Below are 16,876 nucleotides of genomic sequence, written 5' to 3'. Positions count from 1 at the left end.
CGTGTTTGTTCCCACTGGGAAAATGGCAGAAGTGAAATCCATATTCATCTCAGAGGGAAAGTTACCTTTCATACATATAATTGAAAAGATAGTTGCCCTCAAGCAACATTTTTTTTCATTTTTGAGAGATCAGTTAGTTACAACTCTTGATACTCATTTAAAACCATAAAAACTTAACCTGATAAATGGCTAGCTGCTGAGGGTAGGGGTGTGGGTGGGTTCGGATGCTCTGAGCCTGAGCTCAATAAAAGCTGAGACACTAGGGCCCAGGTCCCCTCTTCTCCAAAATCCAGAGTGGCAGACAGAGAAGGCAACAGGGCACCCACCCACCAAGGAATGCCAGTCTCCAAGGAAAATTACCCTTCAGGGCCCAGCTGCTCCTGTCTTCCCAGAGTGTTATTTCCTACTTTCTCTGAGTGTCCTGGGGGAGAATACTACCCAAGAAGAACATCCCTCAGAGTTGATTTCTTTTTTACCAAAATGCCTGGGATGCCTCAAGTGACTGTTATATCACAAAACTTCTGTTATCTGGCCAGACATAAGAGAACAAGGTCTGGGAAGTTAGTTCAGTTGGTAGAATCCCTGCCACGTTGCAATGAAGACATGAGTTCAAACACCAGAAACCATGTTGTTTTGGGGTGGCACATGATCACGTGTGCTTATAATCCTAGTACTGGGGAGGCAGAGACAGGTGGGGCTTGATGGCCTGATAGCCTAGATAGCCTGGTGAGTTCCAGACCAGCGAGAGACCATGTCTCCCAAAATAAAAAGTGAATGGTACCTATGGGAGACACTGTCAAGGTTGTTCTCTAGTTGGTACACGACCATGCACAGTGTGCACCTACCCATTGACATGCACACACATACACACACACACACACACACACACACACACACACACACACACTGAGTTGCTGAACCATTTTATACCTAGAGACCATGTTGTTGGAGAAACTCGAATTCTGCAGGTGATGAAAGCCAGAAATGGGATGCTCTACTATCTAATTGCTAGTTGTGAACAGAACAGGGGCCTGAATCCCATGCCTGGTTTTGAGGTTAAGGTGACAGAGTGCCACTGGATAATGAGATCAAGAACCCTCCTTTACAACTGCAGTGTTTCATGCCCAGGAAACCAAAGATGACAGAAAAAGAATCAAAGTGAATTTGTGTTCATCTACACCTGCAATCCCAGCACTGTGGAGGCGAAGGCACAAAGATCTGTCCTGGGACAGCCAGAGCTGTGTAGTGAAAACCTGTCTAAAAAAGTGTGTGTGTGTGTGTGGTTTAATACAAATAAGGGAAGAAATATGTACCTTCAGCTCATGGCATCTTTTGAATGGTCTCCTGGGGAGCAATTAGCATTGGCCCTTGGTGGATACAGATCCCAGAGGACTCATTTTTTTTCCAAGACAGGGTTTCTCTATGGATTTGGAGGCTATTCTGGAAGTAGCTCTTGTAGACCAGGTTGGTCTTGAACTCACAGAGATCTGCCTGCCTCTGCCTCCCAGTGCTGGGATTAAAGGCGTGTGCCACCAATGCCCAGCTTCATTTTTATGAATTCTTCTCTTGTATCTCAGGGTTTAGTACTTTTCTGTTTCCCCAGTCCCTCTTGGAAATAGGTATTATCTGTCTGAAAATAGTGGGTTAGTGTAATTCTTTAATTTCATAAGCAGGCAGGGCAATGTTAGTGATTTACTGGAGAACTGGACCCAAATGTGAATGGAATTCTCCATCCTGTCTCTTAGAATTTCAAAATGTGAAGGGAGAACTTGAATCTTGGAGTCTGTTTCCCCATCCCTGATAGCATGATAAAATATTTCTATAGATAAGATTTTGTAATGACATTAAGAATTGATTACAGAAATGCAAATAAACCATTGTGCATTCTCTCCACAAGTACTTTCCAAATATCTTACAAGTGTGGACACAGCCTGTACCTCAAGATCCAAAGGCAGAGACAGTGTTATAATCCTGCATCTGGGCGTGTTGGGTGACAAGGACAGAGGGGAACTAATTATGCACTCCACCTCAAAATCACCAGCTCCACCAAGTTTCAGGCTCACGACAAAGCATTTCCTTATTTTCACTAGATATTTTCCAGTTGACAAAGTGTTTTCTCTTCCAGTGGAGCAGTGTGTCTGTCGTGAAGCTCAGCAGCATCACCTCCAGGTTTCCTTTGCCAGCCTCTTTCCTGTTCAGACAGGTGGTCATCTGTCATGGATGAAAGTGCTTTGCAAGCAGTTTGTCAAGACATGCAGAGTTGAACACACCCTGGCCTTCAGGAAAAGGACATCTCTTTTTACCCACAGAAACCACAGTTCCTAAACCAGCAGGATTTTCTAGACATTTTTTTTTCTACCTACTCTCTCCTTTTGCCTTCCTGGGGGAAGGCAGAAGAGCCAGAAAGCTGGTTCCTTCTTCATTTCTCGGCCTTCGTTTTGGAGATAGTCTGCCGGAGCCATCATCTTGGAGAGGTAAGAAGAGGAGGAGTCAAGGGAGGGTAGGGTTTTGCTTCCCTCTTGTTCTGCTGGCCAGGGCTCCTTGTCCACACAAACGGCTTGCTGCTGCCCTGCAGAGCAGTCTCCTGACTCGCATCAGAAACTATGAGGGTCTAGAGGAATGGGTCCTCTTGGTGGTCAAATGGCCCCTTCACAGGGGTCATGTAAGACCATTAGAAGACATGGATATTTCCGTTATGATTCATAACAGTAGCAAAATTACAGTTATGAAGTAGCAATGAAAATAATTTTATGTCTGGGGGTCACCACAGCATGAGGAACTATATGAAAGTGTCACAGCATTGGGAAGATTGAAAACCTCTGGTCTAGAGGAAGAGATCTCACTCCTGAACCAAACTAGGCTGGGTTTTCAGAGTAATGATTTTATTTGAACTTTGATCTAGTTCAACATTTTGGTGTTTTTTTTTTGTCATTTATCTGTTCATTTGTTTTTGTTATAATAATTTTTAATTTAACTTTTTACACTTGTTACTTCCAGTTCTCTCTCCCTCCCCTTCTCTCCTGGCCTCCCAATCCCCCCAAGCCCCCACTCCATCCCTGCTCTGCTCCCCAGGGAGGGTAAGGGCTTACATGATATCATCCTGGGCAGGGCCTAGGCCATCCCCCATGTGTCCAAGCTGAGAGAGCATGCCTCAATGTGGCATGGGCTCCCAGAGTCCATTTGTATGCCAGGAATAAATACAGATCTATTCTCCAAGGTCTCCTCTGTGACACCCAGTTTTGGGGGGGGTTGGATCAGTCCCATGCTGGCCTCTCAGTCATCAGTCTGGGATCCATGTGGTCCCCCTTTTTAGGTCAGCTGCCTCTGTGGGTTTTGCCAGTCGAGTTTTGATTCCTTTGCTAATCACTCCTCTTTGCAACTGGGTTCCAGGAATTCAGTTCGGTTTTTAGCTGTGATGTCTGCCTCTGCTTCCTTCAGCCCGTTTGTCTTTTTGTGGTTGGGTTACCTAACTCAGGATGGTTTCCTCTAGTGCATTCCATTTGCCTGCAAATTTCAAGATTCCATTTTTTTTTCTGCTGAGTAGTACTCCATTGTGTAGATGTACCACATTTTCTTTATCCACTCTTCAGTTGAGGGACATCTAGGTTGCTTCCAGGTTCTGCCTATTGCAAATAATGCTGCTATGAACACAGTGGGACAGATGTCCTTATTGTGTGATCACATCTTTTGGGTATATGCCTAAGAGTGGAATTGCTAGATCTTGTGGTAGACTGATTTCCATTTTCCTGAGGAATCTCCATACTGATCTCCCAATTATTAAATGGGACCTCCTGCAACTAAGAAGCTTCTGCAAGGCAAAGGACACAGTTAACAAGACAAAAATGGCAGCCCACAGAATGGGAAAAGATATTCACTAACCCCACATCTGACAGAAGGCTGATCTCCAAAATTTACCAAGAACTCAAGAAGAAAGTCTCCAAAACACCAAAGGATCCAATTAAAAAGTGGGATACAGAACTAAATAGAGAATTCACAATAGAGGAGTCTAAAATGGCTGAGACACTTGGTAAAGTGCTCAACATCCTTAGCCATCAGGGCAATGCAAATCAAAACAACTCTGAGATATCATCTCACTCCTATCAGAATGGCTAAAATAAGAAACATAATGACAATTTATGCTGGAGAGGATGTGGAGAAGGGGAACACTCCTTCACTGCTTGTGGGAGTGCCAACTTGTGCAGCCACTTTGGAGATCAGTATGCTTGTCTTTTTTTTTAGCACAATTCTTTATTGATTCTTTGGGAATTTCATATCATGGACCCCAATTCTACTCACTTCCCAGTCCCTCCATATCCACTCCTCACTCCTGCAGCTCCTCCATAAAAAATAATAAAAATAAAAACAAAGCAAAGCAAACCAGCAAAAAAACCCATCTCACTCCTTTACTTTTTCAACACTTCTTCATTCATCCTAGTGGCATTGGGAGCTTCAGTTTGTCACACATTAAAGCCTCTGTTCAACCAACCCCACCCACAAAATGTTCATTGTGATGGGTCACTGGTCTGGTTCAGGTCCTCTGGAACACCATCATCACTGGACCCTTACGGAAACTCCTCTCTAACATCCTGCTGTTGTCTTGAGTCCTGGAGGTCCTGCAGTTACTAGTCTACAGGACCAGTCCCTTCACACACTCCAGCCAGTCTTAGATGGAGTAGATGTTAGGGTGGGTCAACCCAAGGATGTGGGTCAGTCTTAGCCACTGGAACTGCCCCCCCTCAGGTGAGGAGCAGAGTTAGCTCTCCTACGCCCATGCCGTTGGAACCATCTCTCCAAATGTGATTCAAGGGCAGCAGGGGCCACCTCAAGTTGGTAGCCAAACTTGGCAGTGTCATCCATGTGGCGGGCTTTAGAGTTGTGAAGGATCCAGGAGGAAAGAGGCTGCAGAATCTCCCTCCTGGTTTAGGGAGTCACTGAGGCCTGATGTGTGGCAGGGGAGCCCATTATGTGAAACTGTCAAAGTGAAGCCTGTATTGTGTTGGAGACCTAAGAGGTGGATATATACCAAGGAGAATTGTGCAAAAGTATTAAAACCAGGATGAGGAGCATGTTCCAGGGGGCAAAGCTGAATTGCAGAGCCATCTAATCTCACTGACATCAGACATGGGGCTATAGGAACTGGAGTGTGCCCCTCTGGGTTTCAGTCTTGTTTTGGTCTAATATTTCCTCACTATTCCAGGTTCCTACCTTTCGGAATGGTAACGAATGGTCTGTGCCATTGTATGTTGGAAGTATGTAATTTGTATTTCATTCTGTGGGGGATTGTCAAGGAAATTAAAAGATGGTGCTTTGAGTCTCAGAAGATATGTTAGTCCTGGGAATTTTAAGTGGTATTGAGACTGAAAGACTGTGGGGACGTTTGGAGTTGGACTAAATGCATTTCGCACTGTGATAAGGACATGAGACTATGGGGAGTGGGATGTGGTGCCTTGAATGAGAACAACCCCCCATAGGCTCACATGTCTGAAGAGTTGGCTCCAGTTGGTGGAACTGCTTGGGAAGGATTAGGAGGCATGACCTTGTTGGAGAAGTATGCCACTAGGGGTAGGTAGGCTTTGGTGTTTCAAAAGGCATGCATCATTCCCAGTGTCTCTATCATCTCCTCCTACTTATGGATCAGTATGGAGCTCTTAGCTGTTGCTCTCACCAGGCTTTGCTGCACCGTACTGGACTCTAGCCCTCTGAAACTGTAGTCCTAAGTAAATGCTTTCCTTTAGAAGCTGCCTTGGTCACTGTGTCTTATCACGGCAGTTAAAAAATTAGACAGCATCTTTTCTATTTTTCTTCATGCAGAAAGCACAGTATTTTTGTGATAAAATTCTGGGTGTTTTTTTCTCTGTTCTGCCCACTCAGCTCACAGGCCTACTGGAGAGTCTTGCCGTGGGAGGGATTCCATAGGCTCTGGAACTTTAGGCTACAGTGCCATCTTTGGGACACAGCTGTCCTAACTGGATGCTTCCATTTGCTGATGAAGTCAAATGTGCAGTTGTAATACAGTGCTGTGAGTCAGCGGTCAGCTAGTCAGTCAGTGATGCTGAGGACTGAGATACAGGTGAACATCCCCTTACCTGCTTTGATTTATTGAAACACTTCCTTGGTGGCCTCACCTGCCTCTTATTTGTGTTGTAACAGACGTCGTGAGCGATTTCAAATTCACCATCAAGGATTTCAAAAATTTGGTTTATTTTCAAAATTTTATTGGCACGCGTTAATTGTTCCTAATAATGGTCTTAATTTGACGTTTTCATAAGATTCATAATGTGTTTTGATCACATTCACTTTCTCCAGTGCTCTCCTTTGTCCCCCTCCTTTGGTACTATTGGTCACTGGATTCTTGCCATGTAGTCATGCTACTGGATTCCTTATAAGGTGGAAAATGTGCAAATTACTTTGAGTCTGCTTGATTTTTCTTAACACGATGGAAAACAACTGTATTCATTTTTCTGAAAATGTTATTTCTTGGTTCTTCAAGGATAAATAATTCCCTGTTGAGTCTAAATGCCATCTATATATTCGAACCTTTCCAATTTTTCCATCATTCTCCTGTTTTGTTTTATCGTATTGAAATGCCCGTCCTAGTACTCCTTTGTTGGTTTCCTGTGGTTCATTCCCATGACTTGAACCTAAAGTGGCCCCTGAAAGCTCATGCATTGAAGGTACAGTTTTTAGCCTATGGATTTTGAGAACTGATTGGTCACTGTGGTTCTAATGTATCCATATACTTATCCTTGATGAAGTTGTAGCCGAATGGGGATTTATGGAGCCTGGTAGAGTAACTTTTTCCTTAGACAAGGACATGTTTTGTGTGTAGACTCTTCTATGCCTGACAGTCTCTAGCTGGGCAGCTCTGCTCAACAATACAGTCTTCACTGTGGTCCTCTGCTTTACCACTGAACAGGAGTCATGGAGCCACGTGACTGCCAGTCAAAGTCAATCTTTCCCTCTCTAAGTTGCTTATGACAGGTGTTATGTTGCTCTGATGAGACCCTGGCTAACACACTTCCACATGGAGTTAAAGGGCATTCTTCAGGCTGTCTTTCTCAGGTGCACATGGCTGGATATGGCTGGATTCTATTTCGTTATTTCTTCCTGAATCTGACTGTGAAGGCCTTAACGTCTAGCTCAATTTACTTTCCTGCTTCTAGCAAGTGGTTCACAGACAAATAAGAACAATGCTAAACAAACAAAAAGTCAACCAAACAGCAACATAAAACCACGTTATTCAGCCGGGCGGTGGTGGTGCAAAGCTGGGCAGTGGTGGTGCACGCCTTTAATCCCAGCACTCGGGAGGCAGAGGCAGGCGGATCTCTGTGAGTTCGAGGCTGGGCTGGACCGATAGCCTCCAAAACAATACAGAGAAACCCTGTCTTGAAAAACCAAAAAAAAAAAAACCACGTTATTCATGGGACTTTTTATGGTCACAATTCTACTCATAAAATTTTTATCTTTCTTAATCTTCTTCATCCATAAAAAGAAAGTTATAAGAGATTCAATGGAGAAAAAATTGAAAAGGAACTAGCATACCAAGAGGCATATAATAACAAACCCTTGGTTTTGTTACTCTCTAGTCTTTATAACGTAGTTTCCACCTGGTTTCACGTTGCTTACACCTGGCTCACACCTCAATGATACTGAACTCTCCACCCGGTCAGGGCCTCCCTCTTCAACTCACCATGAAGTTGTCCTTGTCAATATGCATTTGGTGATCACAGGCCTGCACTGTGACCTCTGCCCTAACTCTCACCGTGACTCACCATAGCTACACATCACCTGCCTGTCAAACACACACTCAGAATCTCTCACCTAGAAATTAGTCAGCTGGTGCTCACGGGGAAGACCAGCCTGTGCGTTCCTAACCAAAGTGTAATCTTACTTAGAAAACCTTTTATTTCACAAATATCCATACTTAATTTAAAAATTATGTGTATGCATTCGTGTCCATGTGTGGACCTCTGCACAAGAGATCAGTGCCTGTGAGGACTAGAAAAGACCAGATCCCCTGGAGCTGGAGGTACAAGTGGTTGTGAGCTGCCTGAGGCGGGTCCTAGAGTCTGCAGTTGCCTTCTCTGTAAGAGCAACAAGTGCTCCTAACCACTGAACCATCTCTTCAGCCCACAGCAACCCTTTTCAGTGCTTTAGGATGGTGCTTTAAAGGCACACACAGCAGCACACACAGGCAGACTCGATTTAATGTTTATTTCCATGCAGCTAGCTTTATTCGCACAATTTGTTGACCTTTCTCTGCTACCTGCTACAATTTGGCTAGAGAATGTCCCCCATGGCCTTGTGCATTTGAATATCTGGTCCCCAGCTAGTAGTAATGATCTGGAATGTTTTGGAGTCAAGGTCTACCTGGAAGTGGATTTCTGGGATGTGGGGCTGAGGGGCTTGAGATACATAGCCTGGTACTACCTTTTGGAATTATGTTATTTGGTAAGTTCATATACAATTACAAGAAATGTAGAAGTATCCACTTTCCCTGTCTCTTCCTCCTGACAGTCTCCTCCCAACTTCAAGTCTCTTTCTCCTCCTCCTTCTTTCATAATGCATAGAACACAGTTAGAGGTTCCCTATGCACATGGGCGTAGGACCAGCCCCTGGAGGATGGGCATCCTATCAGGTACCACTGAAGAAAACTCTCTTTCCCTCTCTCAACAGCCATCACTGCCCAGAAGCTCATCAGTTACAGTAGGGTGTGGTCTATTCTATTTGTGCTGGAGTGTTTACTGGCTAGCTCTTGGCCAGATCACTTCATTTTAATGTGGTCAAGGAGTTCTACATCTCCGAGTTCCTTTCTCTGTCATATTTATTTTGTCATCTATACCTTAAGTTCCTTTAAAAAGCATTAGAAGTTATTTTTCACAGCTTTATCCTTGCCTTTTCAACTTCTCCTCAGATGTAACTGCTGTTGTGAGTTACGGATAAGTAGCTTACTAAGGGTGTGACCTTGATGCATTTCCTTTTGGAAGAGCATTCCAAAGGGTGCCCTCTGGAGGCAGCACTGGTGAACGGCAGACACTTGCTTTTATTAATTTATTAATTTATTAATTATAAAATTAATGACTGCAGGTGGTGTACTAGATAAACAACACTGGAGATACAGAAAATAAGAGGAGCATTGTCTTTTTTTTTTCTACCAGTGCCCAGGCTAACAGCCATAAGAAAGGCAATGTGGTCAGTGTTAAAGGGAACTAGGAAGGAGAGCTAGCTAAGCAAGCTGATGGGGCAGTGGATGAAAGGGTACCCTTTCCTGTGGGATTAGTGAATGTCTTTTCCCATTCTGTGGTCAGCCTTTTTGTCTTGCTGACTGTGTCCTTTGCCTTACAGAAGCTTCTCAGTTTCAGTAGGTCCCATTTATTAATTGTTGATCTCACTGTCTGTGCTACTGGTGTTATGTTCAGGAAGCTGTCTCCTGTACCAATTCGTTCAAGGGTACCACCCACTTTCTCTTCTAAGAGGTTCAGTGTGGCTGGATTTATGTTGAGGTCTTTGATCCATTTGGACTTAAGTTTTGTGCATGGCGATAAACATAGATCGATCTGCATTCTTCTACATGCCAGTCTCCAATTATGCCAGCACCATTTGTTGAAGATGCTTTCTTTATTCCATTGTATATTTTTAGCTTCTTTGTCAAAGATCAGATGTTCATACGTGTGTGGGTTAATACCCGGGTTTTCAATTCGATTCCATTGGTCTACCTGTCTATTTTTGTGCCAATACCAAGCTGTTTTCAGGACTATAGCTCTGTAATAGAGCTTGATTTGCCAGTATTTTATTGAGTATTTTTGCATCTATGTTCATGAGGGATATTGGTCAGAAGTTCTCTTTCTTAGTTGTATCTTTGTGTGGCTTGGGTTTCAATGTTATTGAAGCCTCATAGAAAGAGTTTGGCAAAGACTCTTCTGCTTCTATTGTGTAGAATACTTTGAGAAGAATTGGTATAAGCTGTTCTTTGAATTTCTGGTAGAATTCTGCACTGAGGCCATCTGGACCTGGACTTTTTTTGGTTGGGAGACTTTTGATGACTGCTTCTATTTCCTTAGGGGTTATAGGTCTATCTGTTCTTGATTTAGTTTTGGCAAGTGATAGCTATTCAGGAAGTCGTCCATTTCCTTTAAATTTTCGAATTTTGTGGAGTACAGGTTTTCAAAGTATGACCTGATGATTCTCTGGATTTCCTCAGAGTCCGTTGTTATGTCCCCGTTTCATTTCTGATTTTGTTAATTTGCATGTTCACTCTCTGCTGTTTGGTAAGTTTGGACAAAGGTTTGTCTATCTTGTTGCTTTTCTCAAAGAACCAACTCTTCGTTGCATTGATTCTTTATATTGTTTTCCTAGTTTCTACTTTATTGATTTCAGCCCTCAACTTGATTATTTCCTGGCGTCTACTCCTCCTGGGGGAGTTTGCTTCTTTGTGTTCTAGAGCTTTCAGCTGTGCTGTTAATTCTCTAGCATAACTGTTCTCCAGTTTCTTCATGTCGGCGCTTAGTGCTATGAATTTCCCCCGTAGCACTGCTTTCAAAGTGTCACATAGGTTTAGGTATGTTGTGTCTTCATTCTCATTGAATTAGAGGAAGTCTTTAATTTTTTTTTTATTTCTTCTTTGACCCAGGGATGGTGCAGTTGAGCATTATTCAATTTCCATGAGTTTGTAGGTTTTCTGCAATTTGTGTTGTTGTTGAATTCTACTTTTAAAGCATGGTGGTCTGATAAGATGCATGGAGTTATTCCAATTTTTTTTGTAGCTGCTGAGGTTTGATATGTTGCCAAGTATGTGGCCGATTTTTGAGAAGGTTCCATGTGGTGGTGAGAAGAAGGTATATTCTTTTTTATGTGGATGAAATGCTCTATAGATGTCTGTTAATCCCAGTTGGGTCATTACTTCTATTAAACCCTTTGCTTCTTTGTTGAGTTTCTGTCTGGTATTCCTGTCTAGTGGTGAGAGTGATGTGTTGAAATCTCCCACTATAACTGTGTGGGTCTTTACATGTGATTTAAGTTCTAATAATGTTTCTTTTACGAATGTGGATGCCTTTGTATTTGGGGCATAGATGTTCAGGATAGACACTTCATCTTGGTGGGTTTCACCTGTGATGAGTATGTAATGACCTCCTTCATCTCTTTTGATTGATTTTATTTTAAAGTCTAGTTTGTTAGATATTAGGATTTCTACCCCTGCTTGTTTCTTGGGTCCATTTGATTGGAAAATTTTTCCCAACCTTTAACTCTCAGGTAATGTCTGTCTTTGAGTGTGAGGTGTGTTTCTTGTGTGCAGCAGAAGGAAAGGTTCTGTCTTCGAATCCATTCTGCTAGCCTGTGTCTTTTTATGGGTGAGTTAAGGCCATTAATGTAGAGGGATATTAATGACCATTGATTGCTCATCCTTCTTCGATTTGCAATGGTTGTTGTGGGTGGAATTATGTGTGGAATTTCACCCCTTTGTTCTTTTGGCTGTTGGTAGAGAGGGATTCTCTAATGCCTATGTTTTTCTGGTTGTAGTTAGCTTCCTTGGGTTAGAGTTTTCCTTCCAAAATTTTCTGTAGGGCTGGGTTAGTGGATCCGTATTGCTTGAATCTAGTTTTGTCATGGAATATCTTGTTTTCTCCGTCTATAGTGATTGAGAGCTTTGCCGGGTATAGTAGTCTGGGCTGGCATCTGTGTTCTCTTAATGTTGGTAGAGTATCTATCCAGGATTTCTGGCTTTCAGAGTTTCCATGGAGAAGTCAGGTGTAATTCTGATAGGCCTGCCTTTATATGTTACTTGACTTTTTTCCTTAGCTGCTCTTAATATTCTTTCTTTATTCTGTATATTTGGGGTCTTGATTATTATGTGGCAAGGGGATTTTTTTTGGGCCACTCCATTTGGTGTTCTGTAAGCTTCTTGTACCTTCATTGGCATGTCTTTCTTAAGGTTGGGAAAGTTTTCTTCTATGATTTTGTTGAATATGTCTTCTGCCCCTTTGAGGTGGTTTTCTTCTCCTTCTTCTATACCTATTATTCTTAGGTTTGGTCTTTTCATGGTGTCCCATATTTCCTGGATGTTTTGTGTTAAGGATTTGTTGGACTTAAGGTTTTCTTTGGTTGATGAATCCATTTCTCCTAGTGTATCTTTAACATTTGAGATTTTCTCTTCCATCTCTTCTATTCTGTTGGTAATGTTTGTATCGATAGTACCTGACTGTTTGCCCAGCTTTTCTATTTCCTGCCTTTCTTCAGATTGTGTTTTTTTATTGTCTCTATTTCAGTTTTCAATCCTTGCAGTGTTAGCATTGCTTCTTGCAATTTTCGGTTTATTTTTTCGTCCATTTGTTGCCTTTTATGAATTTTTTGGTTTGTTCTTTCTTTCATTTCTTGCATTTTTTGGTTTGCTTTTTGTTCCTTTTCTTGCATTTTTGCTTTGTTTCTTCTTCCATTTCCTGCCTTTTTTGGTTTGTTTTTTCTTCCATTTCTTGCATTTTTTGGTTTGTTTTTCTCTTCCATTTCTTTGAGGGATTTTCCAATATCCTCTTTTAGGGCCTCTATGATTTTCATGAAAATGGTTTTAAGGTCGTTCTCTTCTGCTTCATTCGCAGTGGAATGTTGGAGTCTTGCTGGTGTGGAGTCTCTAGAATCTGGCGGTGTCATATTTGTTTTTCTGTTGCTGAGTGTGTTTTTGTATTGTCTCTTTCCCATCTCTTCTTCTAGTGGGTGCAGAAAGAGCCCCTTACTGGTCTGGTGGTTAGGGGACCAGAGTTCCCTTTTGGTGGGTGGTAGCAAGTCCAATAATCTTGTGGTTCTTCTATTCCTTGTCCTCATTCTGGTCCCGTTGGATGGAGAAGAGGAACAGGAATCTGGGGTGCTTAGCCTCCTACCTGGTGCCCTGGACCCTATGCTGGATCCTGTTATACCTGATCCTGTGGCTGGAACAGCTGCTCCCCTGGTCTCCCTGGCTCCTCTGGTTTCCTGGTCTCGTTGGTGGGAGAGAAGACCTGGAGTCTGGGGTGCTTGGCTCTTGTCGGGATTGGAAGCTCTGTGCAGTTCCCAGGCGATCCACAGGCACTGCTCCTCTTCCCTTTCTTTTAATCACATTTATCCTTCTCTCCCTCCTCATCTTCTTCCCTCCTCCCTCTTACTTCCTCCTCTTGCCTTTTCAGATAGGGTTTCATGTAGCTTCAACTGACCTTGAAGTCCATTTGCTGCTGAGGATGACTTTGAACTCCCAATCCTTCCAACTCTACCTCCCAAGCAATCATCAGCTGGAGCAATCGCGTCATGTGATTGTCTCTGTGTCAAGGTGGTCCAGGGCACACCAACTATCACAATGTGTTTAGAAGACTGTCCTAGGGTCATCTCGTCAAGCAAGACTAGGCCACTGCATGGCACATGAATATCACTGGCTGTCCGGTTTTTCCACTGAGTTAAATTCAGCCCCACATTGAGATACCAGAGCCTCTTTGAACTTTATCTCAAATGTCTTTCTGCAATTAGTGTCACAATGCGGTAAGAATAAGGTATCTGGAGAAAAGGTGACCTGGGTTTGGTTTTAACTTTGCTGTGACTTAAACTCAGTCACAAAAAGAACAATTTCTCCTAGTTTTAAGGTACTCATCTATGATACTTGTATAAATCATACCTCATAATGCTGTTTTGGTATCCAATAAGATAATACATTTTGAGTAATTGGTATAATTCTTATAATTAAAAATGGCTGCCTATATGATACTTTCATAATTCCTGTTTTGGTTCAGACTTCAAGTTTTTAATTGTCTTTTGTATATTCTGTAGTTCTGGTTCAAATATCTTCTTGGTCCTTGTTAGACAAAATTCCATTTTGTCTTCTTCAATTGCCAATGAAATTATTTATTCTTTCCCAGTCTACTACAGAAATAATAGTGGTATTTTTGTTTTATTTTTAAGAAAGGATATGAAAGATGGTGCTTAACTCTAATTTCAGTGTCTATAGTGATTTCCGATATTGATTCACTTGATTTGTTATTTTGTACTGGACATTCATAAACAAAACAACTATTCTATTGACGGTAATTAATCAGAATTTCAGCTTGCAAATGAAGCAATATATGTCCTGAATGGAACGCGTGATGATAAAGAGAAGCATTGTCTGTTTATTGTCGTTACACAATAGATAAGATTTTCAGAATTTGTGTGTCTGAATTCGTGGATGAAAACCCTCCCTGAGCCAATAGTCAAATGACACTTTCACTTCCCAGTGCATATGCTTTTATTGAAGAAAAGTATAAAACATCAGCATGTTTAGTACTGTGTTGCAATCAGAAGTATCTAATCCCAAAGAGGAGAATTTTTCAAAATAAGTTTTTGAATAAATTTATAAGTATTGTCATAGTCTAAATGCTTTCCTTTCTCCCAAGACTTTTCCAAAGGAGCCTGTTATTCCATCTTCTTGAGGCCATTAAAGTATATGCTATTATGCTTATTTATTAAAATGTGTTGCCTAGGCTTTCAGGGTCTATATCAAGCCTGAATGTAAATGTGACAGCAAGTTTACTTCCTAAACAAATACTCCAGCTCTTGCTTTATCCATTTTATTTGCTTGAGAAGATCTTCAAAAGCAAGCCTACTCCAGAAACTTGAGTTGTGTGTGCTAGACTTGACCACCTCAGCGTGGTGAAAGTTGTGTGTGCTAGTCTTGACCACCTCAGCGTGGTGAAAGTTGTGTGTGCTAGTCTTGACCACCTCAGCGTGGTGAAAGGCTTGCTGCTGACTGCCTGCAGAAAGAGGAAGTGAAGTGCTGTTGATCCTGAGTTCACAGACACTCTGGAGTGGAGGAAGGGCCCAGCATGGGATGAATCTCCTCTTTTGAAACCACACTGATAAAGCTTAAAGAAGAAAACATTCACAGACATTTTCCTTATCTTCTCATGTTTGGGTCTGTTTTATTTTTATTTCTCGAATTTCATAATTGAATGAAAAACAAAGGGAAAAAAAGGAGGAGGAAAAGGTGTGGTGGAGGAGAAGGCTTATTGCTGATAAAAGGGAGAGCCCAGCCGTAGGCAGGGACATCTGGGAGAGCCCAGAGTGGACACTGCCAGCACACCAAGCTGAGTCATGTGTGGGGCTGAGGGGAACCAGGAGACCAGGACGTCAGATAGGGTAAAAAGGACTGGTATAACCAAAATGTCTGAATTATTCAGGGAAGAGCACCTGGGGGAGGTGCAACCCTGTCCCTAGTTCCTGGGCTGGAGAGTTCAGGGTAGAGATCATTGTATGCCAGCCACACCCTGTAATTGGTACGAACTGAGGGATGCTGAGAGAACCTGGCAGCCAGGTTCCTTCTGATATAATAAATAGGCACCTCAGTTAGCCATTTGTCCCGGGCTTGTAAAACTGTGTTTTGAGTCCTGACTGACTGGCGCTTTATATTTAATGATTTACTAGCTGTTCACTGATGTCTAGAATCTTTGGCCCAGTAGAATGCAAGCATCAAGAGGGAAATACCCACGTTGGGATATGTCAACAAGAGCATAGGAGCCATTCTGTGGTCAGCTAACCCCTGGGTATTGCTCATAAGACAGCTATGGAACCAAAGCTATTGGGCTGCTCCATGGAGCTCACCAAATTATAAAGCAGAGAAATGCAGCTGATCCTTTGATGGGAATAATCCCAGATGACTGTCACAGTATGTGATATTTGAAAATGACTACAAAATATTCCAGGTACATAATTACCCAGTCGTGAGTGAGGACTCCTCTGCTGTGGTGATGTCTTAGCCTCTTTGCATGTAAGCTTCTCGAACCCCGCTATTTAAAGAGAGGTCTTTTCTCACTAACAAACAGCAAAGTCCACACAATAGGAAAAATCAGATTTTCCCCATACTTTTAATTTCTATTGAATATTTGCTTTTGTGCGTATGGAGGTCAGAGGACAACTTTCAGAGTTGGTTCTCCCCTTCCACTGTGTGGGTTCTGGAGCTCAGACCAAGGTCATGGGTTTTGGTGACAAGCCCTCTCAACAGGTCCACATGTTCCTCCAGTCGGATGTAGCTGTAGTGTTGCTGGCCAGGGGATTTGAGCAACGGGTTCAAGGTTTTGCATCAAAACTAACAGGCTGTGGTTACTTTGCCTTTCCATTTATTTCCTATACAAAATGAAGTAGAAGCTCATGGCAGATGTCTCAAGTGCAATAGCTTTTAAATAAATGAACAGCAAAAAAGCAAGAGGGTCCCCCACAATTTCTTTCTAAAAGGAATATGTCCTGAAAAGAAGTTTATTTCATTTACATTGCCTTTCCGGTCATAAACTGTGTAGTTTACATATTTTACAGAATTAAACTGCCAAGATAATTTCTTCTCCTTAAGTCAGACTTATGCCTACTGAATACAAGGAATCTGTGTCAGTGTTTCCATTTCATTCACTCAGCATCGTGAACAATATTAACAAGAGAAATGCATCTTGGTAATGGACATGAGCTATTCTCCAATTGTTCTTGGAGACATTCACGGTAAGCCCTTTAAGTTTTTCTTTTAAGTCTAGAGACAGTTGTGAAACTTGAGTCCTGCATGTCTGTCCTCTTGACTTCCAGATACGAGAGCCAGGAGAGCCAAGAGAGCCAAGACCAATGCTGGAAACCTAGCAGTTCCCCAGTAAATATCGGTAGAAATGTAATAGTTATATACGTGTGTCTGGAGAATTTCCAGTGGCCAAGTGAAACCTCCGTGACTCATGCCAAAGAAACTGATGGAATAACATGTCATATTTTTGTTGACATACTTATCAAAAGTAAGGAAAAATTCCTTGCAAGGGGGAAAACTCTAATGCATCATCCAAGATCAGTTTCTGTTATCAGCTGTCATTTTTGTGTGTGTTCGATCCTAAATTAATTTACAATGAATATAAATCAATAA

General features: G+C 42.2%; 1 long non-coding RNA gene across 1 annotated transcript; it reads left to right on the top strand.

Moving 5' to 3' along the window:
- The first annotated feature begins 1,506 nt into the window (after window positions 1-1,506).
- Window positions 1,507-16,872, top strand: LOC121144311. The gene is made up of 3 exons (XR_005881638.1): window positions 1,507-2,474; window positions 16,392-16,473; window positions 16,555-16,872. It is a non-coding gene; the product is annotated as an uncharacterized LOC121144311 (long non-coding RNA).
- The last annotated feature ends 4 nt before the right edge of the window (window positions 16,873-16,876 follow it).

The sequence above is a fragment of the Mesocricetus auratus genome, unplaced genomic scaffold, assembly GCF_017639785.1.
Source record: "Mesocricetus auratus isolate SY011 unplaced genomic scaffold, BCM_Maur_2.0 Super-Scaffold_100015, whole genome shotgun sequence".
Classification (NCBI taxonomy): domain Eukaryota; kingdom Metazoa; phylum Chordata; class Mammalia; order Rodentia; family Cricetidae; genus Mesocricetus; species Mesocricetus auratus.
The sequence above is the reverse complement of the archived record's forward strand: the minus strand, read 5'-3'. Positions and strand labels throughout refer to the sequence as shown.